The sequence below is a fragment of the Entelurus aequoreus genome, linkage group LG16 (assembly GCF_033978785.1).
Source record: "Entelurus aequoreus isolate RoL-2023_Sb linkage group LG16, RoL_Eaeq_v1.1, whole genome shotgun sequence".
NCBI classification, from domain to species: domain Eukaryota; kingdom Metazoa; phylum Chordata; class Actinopteri; order Syngnathiformes; family Syngnathidae; genus Entelurus; species Entelurus aequoreus.
Genome location: NC_084746.1, coordinates 26,967,886 through 26,984,880, shown reverse-complemented (window position 1 = coordinate 26,984,880; position 16,995 = coordinate 26,967,886). Strand labels below are relative to the sequence as shown.

The 16,995-nt window shown below is 41.7% G+C and overlaps 1 protein-coding gene across 2 annotated transcripts in view; it reads left to right on the top strand.

The window, feature by feature from the left end:
- Positions 1-16,995, top strand: part of klhl14 (kelch-like family member 14) — a 60,760-nt gene that overhangs the window by 20,089 nt on the left and 23,676 nt on the right. For both annotated transcript variants that reach the window (XM_062023495.1, XM_062023496.1), the window contains exon 3: positions 13,147-13,396. The gene's annotated coding sequence lies outside the window, so the exon portion shown is untranslated. The remainder of the gene's footprint in view (positions 1-13,146; positions 13,397-16,995) is intronic.

Genomic DNA, 16,995 nt, shown 5'->3' with positions numbered 1-16,995 from the left:
TATATATATATATGTTTTTTTGGTGAGGGGGGTGCTCATTCTAATGATACATTCTCCATTTTAAAAGTTCAAACCTTTCTAAATAAACAATACATGCCCTATTAAATATTTACATTTTCATCAAAATAGTGGTGATGAATAATAAAAAGGGTGCATGAATAGAACAACTGCAAGATTGCTTAGCAATATGGGTCGGCCCCACTGTCAGCCTAATAGAGACACTGCTGTACTTTTGTTTTTATGTTTAAGATGTACTGGCAGCCTGGCCTGCTTTTGATAACAGAAGGGGGCAGTGTGCACACAACAACCTCTATGATGTTTAGTATCTAAGCTCATTGCTATCACTGAATGTTTGTTGTTGTCAGTGGGATTTGTTTTGGATGAAATGAAGTCCTTATGCATATAACATCCTTAACACTGACCTTTTAAAACAGATCACTGAATTCATTATAGGACAATTATCTGTCCTCACGTTAATCTGCAGGTGTGCTGCAAGGTGCTGACTTTACATATGCACAGTATTTGCAATTGGTTTAATATGAAAAAGAAGCGAAAGTTTCACAGTGTTCTTTTTTCCCCCTCTTATTTCCTTCTAAAAATCTGATTTATAGGCAGCGTTTCAGCGTGGCGCCACCATGCAGACGACGGGCCCGTTTCACACCGATTCACCCCAGCGCTTGCTTTTTAGTCATCAGCGAGAAGCCGTGTGTATCAAAGCGTGCGTCTTAAAGCTAACCAAAACTCTGCGCTTTGAAAACAAGGGAAATGGAGGTGTCCTCTCAGTACCAAACCCAGCCTTTGTTCCCGAGCCAGTCACGGAGTTGAGCCATGGAGCCAAAGCAGCACCGGGAAAGAATGTAAGTTGTGAGAGGTGCTACTGTGTCTAAAATATCAATGAGGGAGGTGCTGCCAACTTCTGGAACACAAAAGTGGAAATAACATTTATATCGGGACAAAACTATCATTACTTTTTGCGGATTGGTAGGAGGGTCTAAAGGGGATTTGATAGGTTATACTGCCCTGTAGTTTGCAAGAATCAGCTTAGTCAGCTGTTAAAAATTAATTCAATTTGGTAGAACTGAGATAAAATGTGTACTATTTAGCTGCGACTAGCAGAAGTGCTGCTGTTCCAGTCAGCTATGTTAACTGCACTTTTTTTTTTAATATCCCTATCGTTCACAATCATTATGATAGACAAGAAGACACATTTTTTATTTTATTTTTGCATTCTAACTTGTAAAAATAGGCTTGTTCTATGTGGCTAGCAATGCAGCAAATGGGAGCAATCCATTCTGCCTCTAAATCACTTTAAAAATGCATTAAAAAACCGCCATTAATACTTAATTTACGTTCCCTAACCTGTATAATAACCAATCTGTAGCGACATTGTTATTGTAAGAGCGAACACTGAGGAACATTTTTTCCTAGCACACTTACTTGTCGACGTGCTACTGTATTAGCCATGAGCAAGCTACGGCGAGAGATAAGCTAGCATCTGCGTCAGCACCCGAATCGCTTTTGAGTTTGTAATGCACAACACATTGCGAACAGACACCAATCTGTACTGACTGAAAAACATGAACAATCATATTTACAGTATCTGTAAAGTTTTACCCCACTTTAAATGTTTGTTTGTACACAACTAGCTGGACAGCATATGTACTGTAGTTGTAATAACACTTATGGCGTGCTGCGTGTATCCTGATCGATATTATAGTGACTCACTCAATGGACAGATGTTCGTTTGGCCCAGCTGGCTGGGGACATTTCCAGTTGATTTTGGGTAAGAAATCAATTTCTGTCGGCGTAGCTCGGCTCCAAGCGACACATTTACGGCGTCAAATTCACGTCGACTTCACCCTCAGCTTCCGTCTGCTCCAACGTTTCACCTTCTGTTTGTGCTCGCTTCCAAAAGCAGCAGTTCATCCTCCTTATTTTCAGGTTAAAAAAGATAAGGTTGTAAATCCTCATTTGTCCAAAAAAAGTTGCTTTTGGTGTCTATTACCAAGTCTGCCATGATTAAAAAAACACTCGCGTTTGTATCCGGAAGTAGGGACTAGGGTTGTCCCGATACCAATATTTTGGTACCGGTACCAGTACCAAAATATATTTCGATACTTTTCGATACTTTTCTAAATAAAGGGGACCACAAAAAATGGCATTATTGTCTTTATTTTAACAAAAAATCTTACGGTACATCAAACATATGTTTCTTATTGCAATTTTGTCCTTAAATAAAATATTGAATATACGAAACAACTTTTCTTTTATTAGTAAGTAAGCAAACAAAGGCTCCTAATTTACCTGCTGACGTATGCAGTAACATGTTGTGTCATTTCTCATTCTATTATTTTTTTCAAAATTATTAAGGACAAGTGGTAGAAAATTAATTATTAATCTACTTGTTAATTTACTGTTAATATCCGCTTACTGTCTCTTTTAACATGTTCTATCTACATTTCTGTTGAAATGTAATAATCACTTATTCTTCTGTTGTTTGGATACTTTACATTAGTTTTGGATGATACCACAAATTTGGGCATCAATCCAATACCAAGTCGTTACAGGATCATACATTGGTCATATTCAAAGTCCTCATGTGTCCAGGTACATATTTCCTGAGTTTATAAACATAATATATATTTAAAAAAACAACAACAAGATGTTGTGATGCCAAATATATCAATGTAATCATAGTAATATCGACTACATACGCTACTCTACTTGGTATAATTACAGTGGATGTTAGGTGTGGATCCACCAATGGCGTTTGTTTACACTCAGGAACATTCAGGGTAAGCTACGGTGTGTAGTGAAGCTTGTTTAGCTATTCCTCGTCCAGCAGGGATGATACTTGTAAGAAACCTACTTTATTTGTCGCCATGGAGGCGAGGATTAGTGATTTAGAAGAAGCTAAAACACTGCAGACTCCGGCTGGACATTAGCCGCTAGCTAGCTAGCCATGTCTTAAAGCACCTCTTCCTGAGGGCGTTTCAGTGTTATAGCTTCACTTTTATCGTTAGTTTTTAAGCCAAAACACGTCCATTCTCCCTTTTCTGTCTACACACCGTGTCTGCTTGTAAGTACTCCGTGATTGTGCGTTGCTGAACATGCTCCTCTGCTCGTAAAACCAGCAATGTCACGACGTGACGACGATGCGCCATTATGCCTGTTAAAAAAAACGGGGGCGGAACCGGTACTTTTTAGAGGCGGTATAGTACCAAATATGATTCATTAGTATCGCGGTACTATACTAGTACCGGTATACCGTACAACCCTAGTAGGAACACACATTTGCCGCCGAAAGTCGGAAGTGCGCTGCTATGGAAACGGAAATAAATGCGCAGAGGAATTAGTTCCGGCAATGCTTAAAATGACCACAATACGGTAAATATTGTCCATATTACTTATTCTTTTCAACGTGTATTTTACTACATTATATATAGACTTGCAGCGTGTACATAAAACGTTGGAGAGCTTTGAAGTTGTTTTAGAGAGCTTTGAAGGCTACAACGGTGACTCTCATGAGCTACAAGTGTTTTAATCGTCTTTAAAATCCTAAAAAAAATTATGATTGTGAAAAAAGTGCAGTCACCTTTTAAATTGAGCGATATCCATGGGGCACAGATCCTCCTGGATGCACCAATTGACTAAATTCATTAAAACATAAGTTTAGAACATTCCCAATTAGAATGAAATAAAATGTAGAGTGACAAAAATCCCATCTCATCTCCAAATAGTTTATAGATGACATGGTTTAATTTTCCTGTGAGAACATTTGCATTAAATGTGACTCTAAGCCTTGACATTTACATATAGACAATACTGTAATACTGTAATTGAAGGTATTATGCCACCATGAAGTTTAGTTAGCTGTATCTGTCATTGCTTTACAACAGAGGAAAGCTGTATTCTCTCTGGTGATCCCTTAATGTGCAGAAAACATGCCAAACTAATTCATCACGATAACAATACATGTTCCCTCTTCCTTCACACTCATCTGATTTCCGCGATATTTATCTTAACAAGATAATAATTTGTGAAAGTCTTTGACATTTGTGGCTAGCTAGCATGATAATAAATCCATGGCTCGGAACATTTCTTAGTTAATTAGAGTCAATCAATCCAAACTTTGCTCACTTACCGGTGTGAAACCAGAGTATAATGAGCAGAAATCAGCATGGTGATTGGAAAACACAAATTACAGCTGTTAAAGAGAAACTCATCCACTTTTCTTGCCGTTGAAGCCAGTGCCTGCTGTGAGGATTTAAAATTAGCCTGGCATTCCTTTAATGGATGCTGGGGGAATGTGCTCCTCTATAATTAAAAAAAACCTGTAATACATTCGCCAGCCAAAATAGGAAAGGCTGCTATTCTCTTAAGGGTCATATTGGGCCCGTCACGCACCCAAAATCAACTTTTGATATTAAGATATCTCTCTCTTTCTTTATTTATTTATATATCAAAATAGAAATTATACCTATTTGTTATTTTAAAAGTGCATGCAATGTTAAACAATTGTACAATTCAATTCAATGTAACATAAAAAATTATTCATTTAAAAGATAATGCTTTATTGACAGCTCGGGAGACACTTTAACAAATATGTATCTGTATTTTAAACCACTGCTATCTACAAACCTAATAATACACATATTGTTACAATAATGCCTTCCTCCAGCTCGTATATTAGATTGTTCTGAGTACCTAATGATGTTTCCACAGAGTGTGTATAAGCACTTTATTGTACGTATTAGGGATAATGTCGATACGCTGTCTATGAGCTCATGATAATACAATGAAATAGTGTGTGAGGTGATCCGCACTGCTGCATTGGTATGATCATGTCATGTGACCTTCCTATATGCTGTTCAAGGCTATAGATGCTGCAATGGTCAAAGTGTTCATATTTTTCTTGGCATAATTGACATTCTAGTTCATCCTTGTACTGTGGATAAATATCAAACAGACCTGGCTGCAAGAGGCCACCATGTACAGTATATGTATGACATCACACCCCGGGTGATATTTCCTCTTGAGAGCCCTCAAAAAGGGAGAGCTTATGTTGTCTGGTAGGCCCAGAAGCAGAATCTTGCCATTGTATTAATTATTGTCAGGGAATCCAAGGAGTGGAGATAATGCAGGATGCACTGGGTTGCTCCCATTTGTTTCACTTGTCAGTGGACTGAATAATTGGGAGAGCTGACCAATGTTAGACACGGAGCGTTTCCAAAAGATAGGACCCCAACAGACAAAACTGTACTGAATTGAAAAGCTTTTAATGTGGGATATGTTCACATTAATTTGCCTGCTTTCCATTGCCAAATGAACCTACTGAAGTGAACATTGTTTTGCATCAAATATTACTTAATGCTTCCTACAGTGTATTATAATGTGTTTTCATGTCACACTTTACGTCTCTTTACCCAAAATGATGTTGAAATTATAAAACTTGTATCACACAGTAGAGTCTGTCAGGCCTGGGCAATTATTTTGACTCTGGGGCCAAATTTAGAGAACAAAATGTGTCTGGGGGACGGTATATCGGATTTTTAGGAACAATAATACAAAAACTCACAATAATGTCTGATTGAATGCTTCTTCAGGTTGTCCATCGTATCCGATGACGACAATCCACCTCTATGTTTTGTGAGTCCTCATGTGGCTGAATAGTCCAATCCGTGATCCACATGATCTGCCGCAAACAGAGCATGTGAAGGCACTGACTGGGGGTGCAGGTGTGGCAATGGCTTCATGCCTTCTTTGACGCTTCCTGGCTCGTTGACCACTTCGGTCCTCCTCAAGCTTATGAACTCCTTGTTGGAGGAGCTGCCGCCAGGTGGAACGTTGGACTGCAGTGTCCTCCAGCTGGGTTGGGTTCAGGCCGCATTTCTTCATGATAGTCTTCATTTGATCTTTATAACGCTTTTTTGGGCCTCCTGCCAAGCGGTGACCAAGATGAAGCTGACCATAAAGCACCTTGCGTGGTAAGCGTTCTTCTGGCATCCTGATAACGTGGCCTAGCCAGCGAAGTTGGTGATGGGTGACTGTAGCCTCCACACTGGTGCTGTTGGTCTTGCAGAGTATTTCAGTGTGGGGGACTCTGTCCTTCCAGGATATCCCCAGGATGCATTGTAAGCACCTGATGTGGAAGGCCTCCAGCATCCTGAGGTGACGGCTGTACAGGGTCCACGCTTCACAGCTGTAGAGGAGGGTCGTCATGACCACAGCTAAACAGACCGCTACCTTGGTATGTAGCTTAAGGTCTTTGTTCTGGAAGACCCTTCCCCTGAGTCTGCCAAAAGATGCTGACGCCTGCTTGATCCGGTTTTGAACCTCCCTGTCGATACTGCAATCGTCAGAGAGAAAGCTGCCAAGGTATTTGAAAGAGTCCACTACTGCTAGTGGTTTATTGTCGATGGTGAAGGTTGGTGGATGAGGTGGAGGAGTGGATGCCCACTGGCATATTACCTCGGTTTTTGCCACGTTGACAGAGAGGCCCAGTCTTCCATAAGCACTTGCAGCGGCTGAGAGGGTAGCTTGCAGCGCTTCCGGTGTGTGGGCCACAACTGCGCAGTCATCTGCGTATTGGAGTTTGATGAGTTGCACTGGTGTGACTTTTGTGACTGCTTGGAGCCTCCGGATGTTAAACAGGTTCCCGTCAAGTCGGAAGTCGACGGCAACGCCACTGCCCTTCTTGATCCTCTCATGAAGCAGCAGTGTCACACACAGGAGGAAGATATTAAACAAGACTGGAGCAAGAACACATCCCTTAAAGGGTTCTGATTCCTGGCCGCCAATAGTCACACGTGACATCATCCCTTCATGGAATTGCCTTAGGATGTTGACAAACTTCTGTGGGCAGCCGAACTTCAGGAGGATATTCCAGAGAAGCTCCCTGTTGACGGTGTCAAAAGCCTTCGACAGATCAATGAAAGCAACAAAGAGGTCCTGGGGCTGCTCCCTACACTTCTCCTGAAGCTGCCGTTTTGTGAACACCATGTCCACAGTGCTCCTGTTCTTCCTGAAACCACATTGTGACTCCGGCAACAGGTCTTCCGTGATGTTGTTCACCAGCCTGTGTAGCATGACTTTAGCCAAGACTTTACCAGCAACAGCCAGAAGTGAAATGCCACGACTGTTGCCACAGAGGGACTTGTCCCCCTTTCCTTTGTAGATGGTGATAATATTGGCATCTCTCCACTGCTGAGGGACAGTTTCATGCTTCCACACTTTGCTGATGACAAGGAAAAGGGCACGGATGGAATGGTAGCCTCCTTGCTTGAAGAGCTCTGCAGGGATGCTGTCAGGACCAGGGGTCTTGTTGTCTTTCAGAGACCTTATTGCACTCTTAACCTCTCCAAAGGTTGGTGGAAGGTCAAGGTCATGGATGGTTGGGTAGTCAGGTAGTTCCTCCAGAACTGAGGGGTCTGTTGGGGCGGGCTGATTTAGCAGAGTTTCAAAATGTTCTGCCCATCTTTTGGTGATGAGCTTCTGGTCTTTTATGAGGGTTGTATCATCGTTAGACTTTAGCTGGGAGACAGCGCAGTTTCTTGGGCCGTAGATGGTTTTCATTGCATCGTAAAAGTTGTGCATATCATTTTTGTTGGCATGAGATTGTATTTCAGCTGCCTTTGATATCCACCACTCATTCTTCAGGGCACGCAATTTTGGCTGCACCTCCCTTCTGGATGTTTGCCATTGCTGTCGGAGCACAGCTGAAGTGGGGTTGTTGAGTACAGCATTGTGTGCTGTGTGTATGTGTTTGAGCATGGTGGTTATTGTGGCTGTGTTGTCATCAAACCAGTCCTGATGCTTTCTGCGCTTATAGCCAATGGATTGGGATGCTGCCTCATAGAGCCTGGAGCTGATAGAGGTCCATTTGTCGTCAATGGAATCATCACTCTCCAGAATATGCTCGATGTCTTCCAGGTTTTTGGCCAGAGAGAGACGGAGATTGTCCCGAGCCATAGGATCTGCTAGCCGGGTACAGTCAAGCCTCTTCTTCCCTGACTTTTGAAGACGGATAGCAGGGCGTACTTGCAGCCGGAGCCTGGTTATGATGAGCCGGTGGTCGGTCCAACACTCATCTCCTCTCATTGCACGAGTTAGTGATACGTCTTTTATGTCTGAGCGTCTCACAATGGTGTAATCAATCAGGTGCCAATGTTTGGAGCGTGGGTGCATCCAGGATGTTTTGTGCTTATTTTTTAGTTGGAAGATGGTGTTTGTGATGGTCAAGTCATGCTCAGCACAGAGGCTTAGCAGCCGTAGGCCGTTAGCATTGGCTTGTCCAATACCATGCCTGCCAATAACACCACTCCACACCTTGTTGTCCTTCCCCACTCTGGCATTGAAATCGCCCAACAAAAAGATCTTGTCCTCCTTAGGTGTGCAACGGAGGGCCTCATCTAATGCCCGGTAGAAGCGGTCTTTAACATCTTCCTTTGATGGTAGCGTCGGTGCATAGGCACTAAGAAGGGTGGCATATCTTTTCTTAGCCAGAGGGATCCTGAGTGACATGAGCCTTTCACTTATGCCAACCGGTGCTTCTGGGAGTTTTGGTAGGAGGCTGTTTTTTATTGCAAGTCCCACACCGTGCTGATGCTCCCCTCCTGGAGGGTATCCCTTCCAGAAGAAAGTGTAACCTTGCCCTTCTTCCTTCAGGGATCCTTCATCCAGGAGTCTGGTTTCACTAAGTGCAGCAATATCAATATTGTAGCGGTTTAGTTCTGCTGCAATGAGTGCAGTTCTGCGCTGGGGTCTATCAGTGGTAACGCTAGTGTCCAAGAGTGTCCTTATGTTCCATGATGCCAGTTTAAGAGGGATTATTTTCTTTGCTTTATTTCGACCGCGGAGTGGAATTCCCGACAGGTGCGGTAGCCTGTCCAGGATGGTTTTGAGTGGGCAATGTTTGGGTCACCTTTTCTAGGCCTTTCCCCAGTTGGGGTGAGCAGTGCAATCCTAAATAGGGCTGCTCAGGCGTACAGGGGTCTGCCGAGAGCAGCTGCCACTCAATTTCAGCTACTAGCGACCACAGATAGCCCTGTACCGCTGGTGTGCAGGGTTCTGACTAGAAGCTTCCGGTGCATTCATACCTGCTCCCGTTATCAGACACCCCATCGCCACCAGACTTTGTTTCATTTCCGGTAGCTGGTCTCACCGAGGCAGAGATGAATACCTGCGCAGAGGAGCTTGTTTAAAGTGCCACTGGGGGTGCGCATGTCCCAGCAGCACTTCTTCACTGTGAGAGGGTGGGATCCGGTGGCAAGGGGAACCCAGGACGACCGGCACTCTTCCACAGTTGCAGGAGGCTGCCGGAGCTCCAGTTTTTTGGAGGACCGCCTGTCGTGTGCCACCAACCACGTTGCTTTTCTTTCAGGGTGTGCTCCCCTAGCCTTTGTCTTCCAAGACTTACCCACAAGGCAGCGGGTCTTCGCCGTATCCCTGGCTAGGGGGCAGTCGGGTACTAGGCCTTTGCCAAGGGCCACCTGGGGTAACAGTAGTTAAGGGGTTAACCTCCTAGTGCCCCAAGAGCCTCCACTGCCGGATGCACTTTAACGTCATGCCCAGGACACAGTTTGTATGCTAAACATGTTATGACAGACTGCCTTAAAAAAGGGATGGAATTTAAATTTTTTTTACAGGAATGAGACACCCAGAATGTACATGAAAATAAAGAATGTGGGATTTACAATATTAGCTATGAATGATAAAACACTGAATATTGACAACATATTAACGTCACACCCCCTCTCGATCGTCATTATTTACAATCAAGCGAAACACATCAAAAATGCAACAAACACAGCGAAATATGAACACGGTGGGTAAAAAATCCCCACCTACAATCTGATATACAGTATCTGATATATATCAGCTTTAGAACTTTGTTGTAAAAATATCCTTCCTCGTCTGTCCCTGACACCCGCATTTCAGGCTGGCCGCTCTGGAAACACTCTGTGGAAACGCTCCCCACCCACACTGCTTGGTGCCTCGTCTGAGCTGCTGTGACTTAGATTACCATGGACCACATTGGAAACAAGCCTTTTGGCTTTTTGTGCCATCCATTTGCCTTTTTAAAGCATTACATGGATTCAATTCTTTAAGATGTCAATAAACTTCTCAATCAATCAATCAATCAAACCATAGTAACTAGTATATCATGGAAAAGCGTAGATTCCAACCATTGAAATACTTTGTATAGTTCAAGACTTCCCGTAATTTGAAAACATCACTGCACATCATAATGGCAGCTACAGTTTCCATCTTAAAGTTCTAAACAAATTATTTTGGAATGTCCGGCGGGCCAGATTGAAAAGTTTAACGGCCGCATATGGCCCCGAGCCTTAATTTGCCCAGGCCTGGTCTATGTCATACATATGTTTTACCACCACTACATATTATAAGGCAGGGATGTCCAATGTTTTGTTTTACTAAAGGACCTGAAAGGATACTGAAAAATCTAAGGTTGGTGAGGCCCCTTTGATGTTTTAAATTTTTTTAAAAGGCTAAAGATTTTTTTGTCATTTCAGTAAATGTTTTGCTATATTTTGGCCATTATTTCTGTTGTGTTACTGCATTATACATGATTTTAGCAAACAAGGGTTTTTTTCAATGTCCAATTATTTCACCGGTATACGATACACTGGCAGCCAAAGGGCATGAAAACATTTTGATTAATTTTTTTTTCTTTTTTTGCTCAAATCTCTTAAAGGGGAACTTCACTTTTTTGGGGAATTTTGCCTATCGTTCACAATATTTATGAGAGACAAGAAGACCAAATATATATATTTTTTGTATTCTAACTTGTAAAAATCGGCTTGTTCTAGGTGGCTAGCAATGCAGCTAACGGGTGAAATCAATTCTACCTCTAAATCACTTTAAATATGCATTCAAAAACTGCCAACAATACTTCATTTACGATCCATAACCTGTATAATAACAATGCTCTTACAACAACTATTGTTGTTGTAAGAGTGAACATTGAGGAACTTTTTTTCTGGCGTACTAACACATTGGCGTGCTACGGCATTAGCCATAAGCTAGCTGCGGCAAGAGATAAGCTAGCTTTTATGTCAGCACCCAAATCGCTTTTGAGTTTGTAATGCACAACAAAATTCGATAGAACACCAATCTGTACTGACTGAAAAACATGAACAATCATATTACAGTTACTGTAAAGTATTAGCCCACATTTCATGTTTTGTTTGTACGCAGTTAGCGATCGTATGTACTGTGGTTGTAATAACACGCATGACATGCTGCGTGTATCATGATTGATATTAAGGTGACTCACTCGATGGACAGTTGTTCGTTTGGTCTAGTTGGGCAGGGATGTTTCCTGTTGATTTTGGGTAAGTACTCCATTTATGTCGGAATACCTTGACTCCAAACTCCACAATTACAGGGCTAAAGTCACGGCAAACTCAAGCTTTCTGTTTCCGTCTGCTCCAAAGTCTCAGCCTTTCTTTGTGTTTTTCTCAGCTTCTAGAAGCAGCAGTTCATCCTCCGTATATTCAGCTTCAAAAAGATAAGGTTGTGAATCCTTCAAAAAGATAAGGTTGTGAATCCACATTTGTCCAAAAATCGTCGTCTTCGTTGTCTGGAACCAAGTCTGCCATTATTAAAAAAACAATTGCGTTTGTTTCCGTAAGCAGGAACACATTTGTTGCCGGAAGTCAGAAGTGCGCTGCTATGGAAACGGAAATAAATGCGCAGAGGAATTTGTTCCGGCAATGCTTAAAATGACCAAAATACGGTAAATATTGAACATATTACATATTGTCCATTGTATAAATGGATTGCTTACCCAAAATCAACAAGAGACGTTCCCGGCCAGCTGGACCAGATGAACAACTGTACCTCGAGTGAGTCACTTTAAAATTGATCATGATACACCCAGCACGCCATGCGTGTTATTACAACTACAGTTTATACGCTCTCTGGCTAGCTCAACTGTGTACAAACAAAACATGAAATGTGGGCTAATACTTTACAGATACTGCAATATGATTGTTCATGATTTTCAGTCAGTACAGGTTATTGTCCTATCGCAGTGTTGTGCATTACAAACTCAAACACGTTTCGTGTTGTTGTAGAAGCTAGCTTATCTCATGCCGTAGTTACCTTTTACGGCTATTACCAAAGCACCCCAATGTGTTACTACGATAGAAAGAGTTCCTCAGTGTTCGCTCTTACAATAACAATGTTGCTATAGTTTGGTTATTATACAGGTTATGTAACTTAGGTTATGGAAATGAAGTATTGTTGACGGTTTTTAAAGGCATTTTTAAAGTGATTTAGAGGTAGAATTGATTGCTCCCATTAGCTGTATTGCTAACCACCTAGAACGAGCCGATTTTTAAATATTAGAATGCAGTAAAAAAACAAAAAACTTTTGTCTTCTTGTCTCTCATAATGTGTAAAGTGTAAACGATAGGTAAAATTCCCCCCAAAAATCGCAATTCCCCTTTGGGTAAACACAATATCACATTTTTATAAAGCTCATCTCATTAAATGTATAATTTGCTAGTATTGTTGTTCATTTAGATTATATATTACATTTGTGGTATGGAATGCTACATACACATTTTAACAAAATGAATTGGCTTGTGCAAAATAATTAAACAAAAGCAAAACCTATTATTGGCTCCCGTTTTAATAATTTGAGTTTGATCTTAAAGCCGTTCCTTCATACAGGGACTCCCAGAGTTTGTAAACAATAATAAAACGGCCCCAACAATGATTTTGTAATAATAAGAACAAGAAAAAGATTAATATTGATCAAGTTACTTTAGTCATTTTCTCCCATTTTTACTGTTTTGTTGCTGAATCTAATTTCTACAATGCGCCGCAGGCCAATGAACAGCGAGCCGCGAGCCTCAAATAGCCCGGGCACTGCACTTTGAACACCCTTGATCTAAGAAGATTTCATTGGTGTAACTGAATTGTATTAATGTATTGTAACGTGCAGTTTTGTGGAATTGGACTATACCTTATAATGAGGTTTAATATTTTGGTGTCGCTACAAGAGGGGCAAAGTATAAGAAACAGCTCTTGGTATGATGCATAACATTACTACAGCACTGCAAACTACATTTTGCACAGAAGGACTTTGCTAATACAATGGTGCTCATCTTGCAGTCCTCCTAAGGAATAACTATCAGTCCTGCTACAACAGCTTCAGCGTTCCCAGGTGACCGCGCCACTGAGCCCGCGCTCGCTCCATCGCACCCCACTCCACGCCTGCTGCCACCCTGAAGGTAGATGCATCACGCCGGGGGACTGTACAGCCGCAGCAGCACCCCCACCCCACCCTAAAGCCTTGTCCTTTGGTCTCCTACACACGCACATAACTCTCTTGGTCTCCATACAGCCTGGACTCTTCACTCAGGTGAGTGTCCGTATACCTGGTCCATGTTAACTTTACACCTGAAACACACAATTGGTATCATTTATGTCATTTGACATACACTCACACACGTAAGGGACACTGCCTGTTCCTGCCGGCTGACTCCCTGAGCCGTGTCTGTGGTGGTCTAGCCATGTGTGGGGGTTATAGAACAGCAGGGCACCCTGAATGGCACATACAGTATACACTAAAGTGCTCTTGTCTCATTCGTCTTATTGCCCTGCGTTTGGTTAAGGTATCATCTCTAACTGATGTAAGATGACAATCATTTGCTTCACTGTTAATACAGTAAACAGAAGTCCGTTAATCACTTCATCTTTCCTCCTAAATTGAGTATAAGAAAGAAAAGTTGCAATCCTTAACTCCATCTTTTTTTCCCCCTCCTAGTGCACGGGTCGGCAACCCAAAATGTTGAAAGAGCCATATTGGACCAAAAACACAAAAAAAGATCTGTCTGGAGCCGCAAAAAATTAAAAGCCTTATATAAATGTTATAATGAAGGCAATACATTATGTAAGTGTGTATATTAACCTACTATCAAAGGCTGACGCAAATCTTCGTTGAGAGAAATGTTGTATTTTTATTTTTATTCTACACATTTTTGCAACATTGGAAATCATTAGTAAAGACAGAGGCTTCTCACAGGATGAGATAACTCCTGGAAATTACTGTCTTCTGTCTTCTTCTAATGGATTTACAAACGTATTACAATCTTTGCAAGCTGGGTAACGTTTGCTGTGGTCTGGAACAACATGGCACACAACCATCAAAAATGCAACCAATATTACATTCAAATAATGTGTCATGAGACATGCAAATATAAATTAAATACACAGAGGACATAAGTAAAGGAAATTAAATGAGCTCAAATATACCTACAAATTACGCATAATGATGCAATATGTACCGTAATTTCCGGACTATAAGCCGCACCTGACTATAAGCCGCACCAGCTAAATTTAGGGGGAAATACAGATTGCTCCATATATAAGCCGCACCCGACTATAAGCCGCAGGGTTTTGATGTGTAATTACCGTAGTATATAGGGGTTCCTGCTACCACGGAGGGGATTGTCGGGACAGAGATGACTGTTTGGGAACGCAAAGCGTCCCATTTATTAACAATAAATCTTTCAATCATTCAATCAAACTTTCACATCTTTGACATGGCGAACAGCATTCGTGCAGAGTACAAATAATACAACGGTGCAAAGTAATACAAAGTGCTCGCCTGTACGTTATCAAAATAACCAGCCTACCGGTATATGAAAAGTCAGTCTTTAATCATTGTGTCATCGTCTTCCTCCTGCGTACTAAAACCACCGAAATCCTCTTCGTCGGTGTCGGAGAAGAACAGGCCGTAAATAAGCCGCACCCTTGTATAAGCCGCAGGGACCAGAATGAGGGGAAAAAGTAGCGGCTTATAGTCCGGAAATTACGGTACATACAGATAGCCTAAATAGCATGTTGGTATCGATTAGCTTGCAGTCATGGATTGACCAAATATGCCTGATAAGCACTCCACACAAGTCAATAACATCAACAAAGCTCACCTTTTATGCATTGACGCACAGCATAAAACGTATGGTGGACAAAATGAGACAAAGAAGGAGTGGCATAAAACACGTCTTTCTGTGGCAGCGTCGGAGAAAGTTGTACATGTAAACAAACTAGGATGAGTTCAAGGATTGCTGAAATTAGTAGGACAAAACAGTGCTTGCCAAATACTGTCATCAGTGAAGCATGTTTAACATAAACATGGTATTTCTAACAATTAGGAAGGTTTGTGTCATGTTTGTCCTCCTACAAAAAATATATGAAACCAAAAAAAAGTTTTTCCTTCATTTTTTCTATTTTCACACATCTCTGAAAGAGTTCCAGGGAGCCACGAGGGTGGCGCTAAAGAGCCGCATGTGGCTCTAGAGCCGCGGGTTGCTGACCCCGTCCTTATGTAATCATGTGTTTCCTTCATAGGGAAGTGAGGAGTCATCTTGAAACTCCTGATCCCTTAAAATACTGTTTCATGACCACGGATAGACACATCAGTCCTAACACGTCATGTTACATACTGTAGATGTAATTCTCCCAGGACAGAATACTGTGTTCGGACATGCATCAATCAGAAAAAATTCTTATAAAATACTTTTCAACTGTTTATCATTAATGTAGTTTTTCCTCGTGTTTTGGATATCATTAGCAATATCACAATTAAAGGCACAAATCCACTCAACTACAACAATAGGCATTATATTAAAATCCCAAAACAGAATTTTTGATAGAGCTCTTTTTTTTGGATCTCATCAGTTATGTAGCTATATATAATCTGACCAATTAACAGTGCACATTTTAGTTTAGAGATTTACATAGTAACCACAGTTCAGAAAATACATATTTTTACAAACAAGATGATATCACCCTCTCCATGATATTAATATGATATGTTCTCTGATCTGTAAACAGCTGGTTATCTAGCTTTTCCACGATAAGAGAAAGTGCTGAGGATTTACGCTCGCTGAGCACATTCGGGCTGAATCTTTCACACGTCACAAATTGCAGATGGGGAGCAGTGATCTTGAACAGCCGTTCACATTTCCGTGACCATCTGACACCTTCCATTTAGGAAAATAATACTTTCTATCTTAGCATAACCCCCCACACCCCCCGCGCTCCTCTCCGCTCTGTCAGCAGAAGCTAGCAAACGGAATTACGGATGAAAGACTTTAGCTACACAATTTTTGATTTTGTTTTAGTGCACTGATTAAGAGTAAATGGTCATCAATAGTATACAATGTGTCTGACCTTATGCTGTGTGCAACATGCACTGTGAATGCTGCCTATCATATCATTGCATTTATTTGAACTGGGAACACTTATAAAAACTACCGGTATGTGTCTTTAAGACTCATCTTGCTATTGGCAGCATCTCTAATGGCTTCCTATAGAGATGGAGGTGGACCTGATCTGATCTGTGTAATATGACACATAAATATGAGCCGGGTTAACTGGCACAGAGAGTTGTAAATCACTGTAGTGTGATTCTTTGTCTCAACGGGTTTAATTAGTCTTGAAATTCCTCTCTTATCTGATGACCCCCCTCACCAAGCAGCACCGCCCACCACCCCACCCCACCACCAGTCTCTCTTTCTCGCCCCCCCCCCCCCCCAACACCCCCCTCCCCCTCATCCTGCTGCACACTGCAACAACTTGCAACCATAAACGCCCCGCAATCTGAAGACCAGCGGCCTCAGGAGACCGAGCTGCTACAAAGAGCTGGAAGAGTTTGGAAATGGTCATTTTATTGTGTTAGAATGGCTCGCTGGAGACTTGGGTAATTTAGTGCTAACTGAGCGCTTGTAAAGATAACAGTATGTGACTCCCAAGTGCAACACGGCCAACTACTGTAGCGCTGCCACGCGTCCTCGCCAGTACAACTTAAATCTGCCGTAAACACCAACCAGGCATGTTTAAAAAGTACATGTTAATATTAGTGCCAGTGGTATTTATCTGGTTAAATGCTATAACATGTGGTTTGTTCGTGCATGTCCAATACACATGATGTCATGTTTCATAGAACGTGAGCAT